Genomic DNA, 12,758 nt, shown 5'->3' on the forward strand with positions numbered 1-12,758 from the left:
GTGAAGTCATGCTTGCGTAACCACATACCAAGCGATCTCCTTCTTAATGCACAAGGGTGCGTCTAACCCTCTGCTACCTTGGTGTTGGGATTAGGGTTAGGGTTTGCAGCAATGCACAACACCACAAACGTACACATTGAAACAGTTGTGAGCAAGGAGGTGGCACAATACTCTATGATAATTGGGTGTACCACAATGCTAATACGAAAGATAAGTGATGAGTGACCTGACGTACAAAAGTCACTTCACATATACTCTTAAAAGTGAGAGAGAGTGTTCCTATGCACGAGGGGGAAAACCTCCTAGTGAGGGAAAAAATCCCCAGCTAGTCCTAGAGTGTTCACTGTTCACACACCACTGCCCATGACATAGATATGTCTACAAACCCCCCTGGAGTGATGATGTGAACATGTACCGGGATGTGGTTGATTAATCCCCAAAAGGCAATAAGCTTAAAGCTTTGCAGAAAGCTTTGATGTTTTCACGAGAAAAAGCCTTCGTGAATAAATCTACCACATTGTCATGTATAGAGATATAAACCAAGCTGATCTTTACTACATGGAGCCTCCCCCAGACATAATGACAAGAACCTCAATGTGCTTCGTGCCAGCATAAAACATTGGGTTCCTCGCAACTCCCAATGCACTCTGGGAGTCACTGTAGATAGGAGTGGAGGATTGTTGTCCAACACTAAGATTTGCCAAAAGGCCTCTCAGCCATACACACTCAATGGTAGCTACAAATGTTGCCTAGTACTCAACTTCACAACTACATGTGGCCACTATTGATTGTTCCTTGTTGAGCCATGATATGCATGAAGCACTGAGAAAGAAACAAAATCCGCTAGTGGACACATTGGTGTCATAACATCCTGCCCAATCCGAATCACTAAAGGCTTACAGTTGTGACTCAACCTGTTACCATTTGGTTCCTTCACCAGTCTTGATCAATGTTTCACACACTGAGCAGAACCAAGGTGTGAACGGGGATTTTTTCATAGAAGAAACCTGGAGCTTTCACCGACAAAGTTTGGACTTAAAAATGGCTTCTGAGCAAAAACAACTTGGGATTTTATCATTTAAAGTGACTTATAGGGTCTATAAGTCAGTGTGTTCACACATCATTAAAACCAAGCTGGACTTATTATTATTTTGGGCATCTTTATGTGGACAAAAGAAGGCGCCTAGAGCAAACTTCGCCAACAAGCTTGGGAAAAGCATAAAGTTGATATTTTTGGGCAAGTTCAACTATTTTGGGCAAAAAGGAAAAGCGCAGCTATTTTAGAGCTGGTCGACTCTATTAAAGCAAGGTAGTGGAGCTGTTTTTATCAGGAAGCGCTCATCTCTCCTGGTCGACTGCAGTTTTCTCTCTTCTCTCAGTACTGGCCGTACAGCATCTCTCCTGTACGCTGGTTGTACGGCTGGTACAGCAGCCATACAGTTCTTCTCTCTGCCTTGCACTAGCCGTACAAAGCTTCAGTACAGCAGCACTTGATTTCAGCAGTCGTACAGCCGTACAGACCAACACATGTGGTGTCAAACAGAGCCCTTTTCTCTCGCAGATTTGGGGCTGTTTTGGAGGAATCTGGGACAGTTTTGAGAGCTCTTCTGGGGCTGAGTTGAGGCTCTCTTTTGGGGTTCTTTTGACGCAAAGTTCGGGGTTGTTTTTGGCTCTGTAACGGGCTGTTTCATGGACTGTTTATGAGCTGATTCATGGGACTGTTTTGAGACAGTTTTCGGATGGCTTTTGGTGCTGTGTTTTATCTTGGCACTGGATAGATATCACAGCAAGAGATTTGTTGATGCACTGGATAGATATCCGGTGTTGTATGCACCCGCACCTTGGTTTATTGTAAAAGCTGCTCTCTCAATAAAGAAGTTCCTAGGGGGGGCCGCCGTTCCAGCTCAATGCGGTGTTTTTATATTGTTTATGGTTGTTCCGCTGTGTTTTCATGCTCTCTATCGTATTTGAAGAGTTGGTCTATCGCTCCGGGTCCCCTATTGGTTACAGTGGTATCAGAGTAAAGGCTTTCTCAGTGACGAACTTGGCAAGAAAAGCTACTTTGAGTTTTGAAAAGTTGTTGCTTTCTAAAATTTATTGCAAGTGTTTTTGGACAATTAACCCTTGTATGCCCATACAAGAAGAACTGTGTTTTGTTTGTTTGCCTTGAATTGTTTCAAGTAAACATAATGGTTGAAAAGCCTGGTTTATATGGTTTTTCTTACGGGTATGTCCAAGAACTATGGACAAAGTTTCTGGCTTATCTTATGGATCGATGACTTTTATATGGATTTCTTTTATCGGCCGAAATGCCTGTAAAACTCTGTGTCGCATACATATTTATGGAGAACCATGATCTCTATGCCTGTGATTTATTGTTATCTTATGTTATACTGCACTCATGAAAGAGTTGGTGACTCTAGTGAGTGAGTATCTGAACTCATGGAAGAGTTGTGACTCTGTCCAGTGAGAGAAGTTGGTGACTCCACTTAGTGAGAGGAGTTGGTGACTCTGATTTCTCACTATCTAACTCACTGGATCATGGAAGAGTTAGTGACTCTGTCCAGTGCGTATTTCATGAACTCATGGAAGGGTTAGCGATCCTAGTAGTCGATGACCCTGTGAACTTATGCAAGAGTTGGTGACTCTAATGAGTTAGTATCTGGACTCATGGAAGGGTTGGTGACCTTGGTGAGTATCGGAACTCACGGAAGGGTTGGTGACCCTAGTGAGTAAAGTCTCGAGGAAAGGGGAAACCCTAGCGAGCATGTATAGTTTCATGGAAGGATCATTGCCCTGGTGAACCATATGGACATCTGAAGCATGTTTGGCTTGGGCATGCATATGGATCATAGGAGTGGTGCTCGTATGCAGCCCAATGGCATGGCAAGATGTTTTGTGGCTATGTATTCTGCTTATTTTCTTTTTGTACGTACTTATAGCTACTTATGGATTTATGGATATTAGAGACACAGTCGGCTCTTGTGCCTGTGTCTGGTTAATATTAGAGTTGTTGACTCAGCTTATGGATTTACGGATATTGCGGACACAATTGGCTCTTGTGTCTATGTCTAGTTATTATCAGAGTTTTTGACTCGAGATGTGGATAAAGTTTCTTTCTCGACACAGTTGGCTCTTGTGCCCATATCTAACTTCGTATCATGTATCTAGATTTATGGCTTTAATGCCCAGAATTATGAAATATTATGGATTGGCAATGCATCTACTATACTTGAAGGATATCTCAGTGATATCAGGCTTATACAGTTGCGGACAACTGCTTTGAAAGACGGAGGGGATGTCACCATTTGGTCCCTTCACCAATCTTGATCAGTGTTTCACACATTAGGTGTGAACGGGGACTTTTCCTCAAAAGAAAGCTAGAGCTTTCAGCGACAAAGTTTGGCCTTAAAAATGGCTTCTAAGCAAAAGCAGCATGGGATTTTATCATTTAAAGTGACTTACAGGGTCTATAAGTCAATGTGTTCACACATCATTAAAACCGGGCTAGACTTCTTATTATTTTGGGCATGTTTATATGGACAAAAGGAGGTGCTTAGAGAAAACTTGGCCAACAAGCTTGGGAAAAGCATAAAGTTGATATTTTTGAGCAAGTTCAGCTATTATGGGCAAAAAGGAAAAGCACAACTATTTTAGAGCTGGTCAACTCTATTAAAGCAAGGCAGTGGGGCTGTTTTTATCAGGAAGCGCTCATCTCTCATGGTCGACTGCAGCTTTCTCTCTCTTCTCTCAACGTTGGCCGTACAACATCTCTCCAGAGTCCATCTCCCCTATACGATGGCCGTACAACTAGTACAACAGCCATACAATTCTTCTCTCTGCCTTGCGCTAGCTGTACAAAGCTTCAGTACAGCAGCACCTGATTTTAGCAGTGGTACAGCCATACAGGCCCACACGTGTGGTGTCAAACAAAGCCTTTTCTGCAGATTTGGGACTATTTCTGTCAGAATGCACAACAGAAATGAAGACAACTACTGTAGAGAGCAATACACAAATGAAAGAGAGAGAGAGAGAAGTTGTGTAACTCTGCTATATACACCAATAAAATCCCGAAAATATACATTATGGAGTGTGGGGGCAAGGGGCCATTTTATATCGCCCCTCGCAGCTGGTCGTCCAGCCTAGAATCAGCCGGCAGCAGCCCTAGCAGCCCACGACCAGTAAAATACTCAGTCGGCCAGCAAAAGGTCAGTCAGCCAGCACTGAAGTACAGTCGGGCAGCACCAGATCAGTTGGGCATCCCAGACACAATCGGCCAGTCATATGCGGGCAGCCGACAGCCCATCCACTCCTCTAGAAAAACAAGAAAAAATACACAAAGAGAGGAAATATGGGAAGACACTAAATACGAGCAGGCACACCCACAACAAAGGCCCTATTATAGTGTACAAACAGGAGATGACTGCTAACAATTTTTGGGGCTGTTTTGGAGGAATCTAGGACAGTTTTGAGAGCTCTTTTGGGGCTGATTTGAGGCTCTGTTTTGGGGCTGTTTTGATGCAGAGTTCGGGGCTGTTTTTGGCCTTGTACCGGGCTGTTTCATGGACTGTCTATGAGCTGATTCATGGGACTGTTTTGAGACAGTTTTCTCATGGCTTTTGGTGCTGTGTTTTATCTTGGCACTGGATAGATATCTGGGCAAGATATTTGTTGATGCTTTGTGGAAAATCCGGTGTTGTATGCACCCACACCTTGGTTTATTGTAAGAGCTTCTCTCTCAATAAAGAAGTTCCTACAAGGGGCCGGCCGTTCCAGCTCAGTGCGGTATTTTTATATTGTTTATGGTTATTCTGATGTGTTTTCATGATGTCTCTGGTATTTGAAGTGTTGGTCCATCCCTCCAGATCCCCTATTGATTACCCCCCCCCCTCCCCCCGCGGCCGCCGCGGCAGCGTCCCCCGGAGAGAACAATTCAAGGAATTGGATGCAAGCAAGCTCACCACCCAACCGCAGGATCATCCACCCTCGAGCCAGGGCTAAGGTTCCACTCCACAAATACATGCCAGTCAACACTAGCATCCCATACCACCAATGCCTACCCACACGGGCCCTCTGCAAGACTATCCATAGTGGTTGAGTATGGTGCGGTATGGTACGTGTACGGTACGAGTACGTGAAGTACGCATCTAGATAAGTACTTTAAGTACGCTCACGTTTTTTACTACATACATACATACATACATACATATATATGTATGTATGTATATATATGTATATAAAATAAGAAATATCTAGCATCCATACAAAAATAGCATGAAAGACAATGGTAATATTGAAACGAAAACTAATCTATTAACTATTGAGCAATGACCACTGACTAAAATAATTGACAAATGGGCCAAATAAGTGTTGTTCATTGATGCTCATATTTGGTACGACGACCTTATCCGTACGAGGTACATTATACGGAAAGTACTGAAGGAAGCAACAATGGGGCTGACTTATAAGCTCACAAATCGCATGGTAGAGAAGATACAACATATGGATACTGTTGATGCTACCAAGCTTGGAGAAATAAAGGATTTGTGTCTTGCACTCTCCCTTGCATGCTGCAAGTTTTGTATTACATCCTATTTGGAGAGGAAGGGGAAAAGAGTCAGATGGAGAGGTTCATAATGGATGGATGACCCTCATAGACCACTATTGCGGATATAATGTGGATGATAAAGGAGCACTAACAGATGAGTTGGATGTGTACAGATCAGATGGGAGGTTCCTTCTCTCGTGCACTTGCAAAAGATGAAAAGAGAATGCACCAACAGTCAAGTGGTGGGAGGAATTTGGTACAAGTACTCCCAGATTGCAGCAGCTTGCAATTTGGGTGCTTTCTCAAGGGAGTATGTCATGTGCATGCACATGTACTTGCTAATCTCAGGACTAATCCTAGAGTGCAGCCAAATAAAGAAGGATTAAGAATCAGATAGGACCAGAATTTTGGAGCACTGATGTCCAAGATATGGCAAGGGATGGACTGGAGTGGACAAGAAGACCTGTCGGCTGAGTGGAATACATGAAGAGGATGTTGGCTGCAGTAAAACAAGTCGGATACTTCAAGGATGAAAAAGGTGTCCAGGCGGCTGGCCAACGAGCAGTCGAACAGTTCTCTAGTTGGTTCAAGGCCTATAAAAGGCACTTATGCTCATCGTTTTGATCATTCGCTCCCTCTTGGGTGTGGGTCTAGACATAGGACTAGATTTAGGGAATTCTACCTTTTCCAGAAGGCAACCCATGGCTACAAGGATTCATGTGAAAGAGTGCACAGAGCGGAACCAAATAAGCACTAGAAAGAAAGAAAGAAAGAAAGAAAGATTTTATTAACGTCTTCCAAAAGACCGAACTCGGCCTATGAGACAAATCGGAGTACCTGTATGGGGTATCCTCTGTCATCCCAACAAAATGAAAAAGTACTGAATAAAAAAGCTGAATCTGGGTGTGCAGGGGATGGAGCTCTATTACTAGGAGAATGCAAAGCTATATGCATGGAGTATACAATCATGATATGCAACCTAGCTAGCTCCATCCTGTACCATACTGGGGGTATAAAATGGTATACATCAGTGAAGGGGGTGTCCACAGCTCCCTGAAGAACATGCCTGGGTGTGCTCTGAAGCGAGCCAGTCGCTCCGCACCCTCTCTGTGAAACTGAGCTCTGATCTCTGTCATCTCTCTCTGGTATAGGCGTGGTGTCCGAAAGCCAGGTGTCCTCTGTCTCCTGCGGGCTCTAAGTGTCTCTGCTCTCTGGAGAGTAATTCCCTGCCGTGTAGGGGCTGGGAGGGGTATGGATCTCTGAAAAAATGTAGTAATCTGTGTCTGTCGCCCCCCCTCTGGAGCTGTCTGAGCCTGTAATAATGTCTCTCTGTGGCGCTGTATGTCTAGAATGTATCTCCCCAGTATGCGCTGGTCTGCTGTCTCAAAGATCTGGCGTAGGGAATGTGGCTCTCTGAATAAAATGGGATATCTCTCTCTGATGGCTGTATATGCTCTGCATCTGCATACATAATGCTCCTCACTCTCCACCTCCTCTCTGCACAATCTGCATACCCTCTCCTCTCGGGGGATCCGTGTTGCTCTGCCAGTCTCAATCTCCAATCGGTGTGATGAAACTCTGAGCTGACCAATAGCCACTCGGGAGCCGTGTGGTAAAAAGCCCTCCATGTATCTAGGCCTCTCTATAAATCCATCATCAGTGATACTCATGAAGTGATCTCTGTAGTATAGCATCTTCGGTGGAAGAGGCTGTGTAGGCGATATCCATGTCTCTCGTGTATAGAGCTGCCATAGATCCTGTCTCAATACTCTGTTCCTCTCACTATGAGAGAGACGGATATGTGGTGCATCCCTGTCATACTGGAATGGTGGTAGATGATCCATGTCTAGGCCATGCTGTGAGAACCAATGTGTGACCTGTGCATACCATGATCCTCTGTCTCCTGCCTCAGCCAACTGTCTAGATGCCTGAAAAGCTCTGTATGATAATTTGTCCTGTGGCATCTCTCTGAATCTGTCTAGCAGGCATATAGTCTGAAATATGGCCTCTACCATCATAGGAGGCGCAGCAAACTCTGCTCGGATAATGTCATGAGGTACTGACGGTTTGCTGCGTATCATGCGTGCCATCATGAGGGCCTGTGGTCTCTCTATCTGTAACTTGGTTGAACACAATGCTAATCAATACACTTAAATACACTAAGATTTGAAGGACACTTGCTCAAATACAAGAAGTAAATTGTTGAATTGACAAGAGGCACACAATGAGCCGGAACGGCCGACCCCTCCCTTGAGTAAATTGTATTACTATTGGAGAAATTCAATACATAGCTTCACGGGCATCCATTGCCAAATCCTCCATGCCAATGCATATGAAATTCAGCATTTAGAAAACAATGGTATGTCGATGTAGATCACCAAGGAGCTGCCTTGATGCCCGGCCCGACTTCAGTGCCCATATTCTCTACCATTGGCTCTATGTTCTACCAAGCAAGGTAGCAACATCTTCAAGAGCACATAGGACAAGAGAAATACTACACAGGGCGGCTAAACAAGGAGTCCTGCCCTTCTACTGAGTAAGTAATGACAACACATTGTCCAATTAGCTTACCAGTCTTCATAGAAGTTGTTGCAAGCGGAAGCCTTCGCGTTGGAAGCTTTAGAAGTGTTGATATCTTCGATTTGCCGCAATCCTTCGCGACAAAAGTCTTCAAGAGGATGAAGGGAACCTTGGGAAAGCTTCCCCTATGGTTCAACTTGAGAAAGGAAGGCTGAAATTAGGGTTTTCAGCAAAAAGACCAGAAATTACAGCAAAAATGAGAGCTGTTTTGCTGAATTTCAGTCATTGGGAGTGAGTAGGAGAGTGATTAGCACTTGGAAACACTCTTGGAAGCTTGGAAAACACCCTAGCAAGTTGGGTATGGCTATGGAGAGCTTGGAAATGGAGAGAAATGGTGGAAAAACAGAGTTTTCAGCCTCCAAAAATCCTCATGAAGAGAAAACACGAATTTCTCTTAATAAGTAAGTGAATTGGGGTCCAATCAGGTGAAGGGACATGGGGAGATGCCCATTTATGAGTAAAAAGGGAGGATCAGGTCCTGGACATTGAGTCTTGTCCGCCTCGGGACTTCAGTGAGTGTGAACTTGGAAGCGGTCATAATTTATAAGTGACTTTTGGGCGCCCAAACTTTAATGAAGTGGGAACGCACTCACTTATAAATATTAGCTAAGTCCTAAGGGCTATTTGAGCCTAGATTGGGTAATACTTACCACCTGTTCACATGCCACACAACCATGTCAGCAGACAGTTTCACACGCACGGTTCACGGGCGGGCGTCCCCTTACCCGGAACTACACATAGGTCATGCAGGCATGAAAACAGCATGCAATTTCATTTGCAGGCAAGCACATAAAGATGCTATGCAATGCAGCATTGGCATGAGCGATTTCCGTTCATGAAACCATATAATACCAGGCGTTTCCAGGCAAGTATATGCGATACCAGACCCAGTGGAAAGCCAATCCTCCAGGCGTTTCCGGGCATGTACACAAAGTCACAAGTCCCAGCGGAAAGCCAAGTCCTCCAGGCGTTTCCGAGCATGTACACAAAGGCACAAGTCCCAGCGGAAAGCCAAGTCCTCCAGATATTCCGGGCATGATAACATCAAGTCCCAGCGGAATATCATATCCAACTATACAGCATGACACGTGTCAATCACCTGCATAGGCATATTCCATAAGCCATGGACACCAATCCAATATGTACATAGTGTGAAAGCAAGAGTGAACCATTTGGGTGGCCAAATGGTGACATTCCCCCCCGCTTCTAAACAGTTGTCCGCAACTGAAATGCATCCAAATATGTCTGAAGCACATGCGGGCAATCTTTGAAGAACTCTTCATCTACCCATTTAGCATCAATGGGAAGATAGTTCTTAAACTTCACAAGGTAACGCCTCACAACTTTGCCTGCAGCAAGCTTGCGTTCCTTGTGATACACAATTTGCTCTGGCTGCAAGATCTCCTCAAGCTCATCCACTTCTGGTGGATCCTCAATGACCATTTCACTGGGCTCCGGCCCTACATACTTGCGAAGGAGACTCACATGAAAAGCATTGTGTATGTGCCAATGACTAGGTAATGCCAATCTGAAAGCCACTTCATTGATCTTCTCGATCACTCGAAAAGGTCCATAGTACCTGGTTGCAAGCTTAGGATATGCACCCTCTTTGCCAGGCCTCTTTGCAAGTCTTGCTTTCTCAAATTTCAGCAATACCCAATCATTCTCTTTAACATCCAATTGCCTTCTATGCTTGTCGGCAGCCTTTTTATGCTTGTCTTGTGACCTTGCAATGGCTGTCCGCACCTGAGCAAAAGCAATATCCAAGTCTCTTACATACTCATCAGCTGCAAATATCTCATCCTTTGTGCGAAGGATGGGTGGCAAAACCACCTTACCATAAACAATCTCAAACGGGGCCTTTCCAGTAGATGCATGCACCGTGTTGTTGTATGCAAATTCCACAAGCGGTAAGTACTTCTCCCAAGAAGACTTCTGATCCGCCACATAACATTTCAAGAGATCCAACACGGCTGAATTTGCAGCCTCACTTTGCCCATCCGTTTGAGGGTGATAAGCTGATGAGAAGTCCAATTTGGTGCCCATATTATCAAATAAGGCCCGCCAAAAGAGACTTGTAGTCCTGGGATCTCTATCCCCCACAATGGACTTCGGCATTCCATGATGTTTGAACACTTGTGCAAGATATATTTTAACCATATGCTCAGCTTTGATGGTCTTTTTGACCGGCAAGAAATGAGCTTGCTTGCTAAACCTGTCCACAATTGTCCAAATTGCATCATTACCCTGTTGGGTACGTGGCAAGTCCATAATGAAATCCATTGTAATACTTTCCCATGGCTGTGTGGGAATAGGCAATGGCTGAAGCAAACCTGGTGCCTTTTGCCTATCAAATTTGACCTTTTGACAGGTGATACATGCACGTACATGTGCCTCTATGTCCTTCCGCATACCTGGCCAAAAGAAATACCGCTCAATCATGTGCGTAGTAGGCATTATGCCTCTATGACCAGCATATGGAGGAGCATGGCACTCATCCAAAACCTTTTGCCTCATGTCAGACACCACACATAGGCAATTATCTTTCATGAGATAACCCTCTTTGATCACATATGAGGCATGTGCATGACCAGCCATCAAATCAGCCCAAATAGTGGCAAAATCAGCATCCGTATGATACAAATCACGCATGATAGACAAGTCCCCATGAGAGGCAATCGAGATAGCTGCTACATACGGCTTTCGTGACAATGCATCGGCCACTACATTCTTCTTTCCCGGGGTGTGCAAGATCTGAAAATGAAACATAGAGAGGAAATTGGCCATCCTCATATGCTTCTCTGACAATTTAGTTTGAGTAAGAAAATATCTCAAACTCTGGTGATCTGTCTTCACAGTGAAATCAGCCCCAAGAAGATAATGTTTCCATATAGTAAGTGCATGAATTACAGCCAAGAGCTCTTTCTCATAAATGCCAAGAGATAGCTCTGCATCATGCAATCTACGACTCTCATAAGCCACGGCATGTCCCTCTTGATTAAGGACAGCCCCTATGCAATTTCCAGATGCATCACATTCCACACAAAAAGGCTTTTGCAAATCTGGAACGATCAACACTGGACCATGAGTAGTTGCATCTTTCAATTTGAGGAATGCATCTCTCTCTACATTAGTCCATTTGAACACGGCCTTCTTCTTTGTCAAATCATGCAAAGGAGAAGCAATCCATGCAAAGTGCCGAATGAACCTGCGGTAGTAAGAGCATAATCCAAGAAAACTGCGGATCTCATGCACTGAACTCAATTCGGGCCAATTCCGAATTGCATCAATCTTTGCAGGATCCATCCGCACTCCATCTTTGGACACAATATGCCCAAGATAATGTATCTCTGACAAGAAAAACTCACTCTTCTTTGCATTTATGAAGAGTTTATGCTTATGGAGCTCTTCAAAAACAATAGCCAAATGAGCTTTATGCTCTTGTTCGGTCTTCGAGAAGACTAGGATGTCATCAAAGAAGACACCTGTAAATTTCCTGTACCCACGGAATATGCGATCCATCATTCTATTGAATGTAGCCGGGGCATTTGTAAGACCAAAAGGCATAACAAGATACTCATAAAGCCCAAATGCTGTCCTGAAAGCAGTTTTGTGTACATCCTGAGGCACTACACGCACTTGATGATATCCACTCTTGAGATCAATTCGGCTAAAGCATGCCGATCCATCCAACTTGTCAAGGATGTCGTCTATGCGTGGAATCGGAAACCGATTCTTGATGGTAAGCTTATTCAAAGCTCTATAATCCACACACATACGAAAGGATCCATCCTTCTTTTGAACCAAGAGAACGGGTGAACAATATGGGGAAGAGCTTGGCTGAACCAAACCCTTCTCAAGAAGCTCATTCACTTGCTTCATGATCTCCTCTTTTTGGGATGCACTTACACGATAGGCTGGCCTATTAGGTGGTGAGCTACCCGGCACAAGATCAATGCGATGATCTTCCGGTCGTACAGGTGGTAACTCATTTGGTAACTCATCAGCAAAACAATCATTGTGCTCTTGCAAAAATTTCAGCCTATCATTACTAAGAGTGTTTACATGTACATTATTTTTCTCAACATGATCTCGTACAAAAATCAAGTACGCAAAAACACTCTTTTTCATTACTTTCTTAATTTGTACATGAGATACAAGGGGAATGGTATCACCCTCTTCACCAGCATCAATTACATGTTCTCGGCCTTTATGCATGAAGGTGATCCTGTTAGTCTTGTAAGCCTTGCACGGATCAATACGTGTATGCCAAGGCTTTCCAAGCAATACATCACAGCCATTCAAAGGCGCCACAAGAAAATCCTCATGATCCACATAGCCTTGAATGTGTATGCGCAACTTGCCAAAAATAGGCATGACTTGCACTTCTCTACCAACAAAGGCTGCCCCTGCTTCAATTTGAGGACCCATGTCCTCCACTTCAATACCCAAAGCAGCTGCCATCTGAGTGGATATGAAATTCTCCGATGCACAATCATCAAACATGAACAAAGCGGGTTGATCTTTGAGCTGTCCCCAAGCTTTACATACAACCCTATCTTTGCTATCATGTGAAGTGTTGCCCTGCACATCCGGAACCATATGCACATTAGGCTTCGGTACATTAGCA

The 12,758-nt window shown here is 44.2% G+C and overlaps 1 protein-coding gene across 1 annotated transcript in view; it reads right to left on the reverse strand.

Annotated features, from left to right (window-relative positions):
* The window catches only part of SWA1 (transducin family protein / WD-40 repeat family protein), a 56,987-nt gene that overhangs the window by 25,472 nt on the left and 18,757 nt on the right, over nucleotides 1-12,758 (reverse strand). The gene's annotated exons all lie outside the window — the stretch shown is intronic.

This window comes from Cibotium barometz, chromosome 13 (genome assembly GCF_041138505.1).
Source record: "Cibotium barometz isolate CiBa-2024 chromosome 13, ASM4113850v1, whole genome shotgun sequence".
Taxonomy (NCBI): Eukaryota; Viridiplantae; Streptophyta; class Polypodiopsida; order Cyatheales; family Cibotiaceae; genus Cibotium; species Cibotium barometz.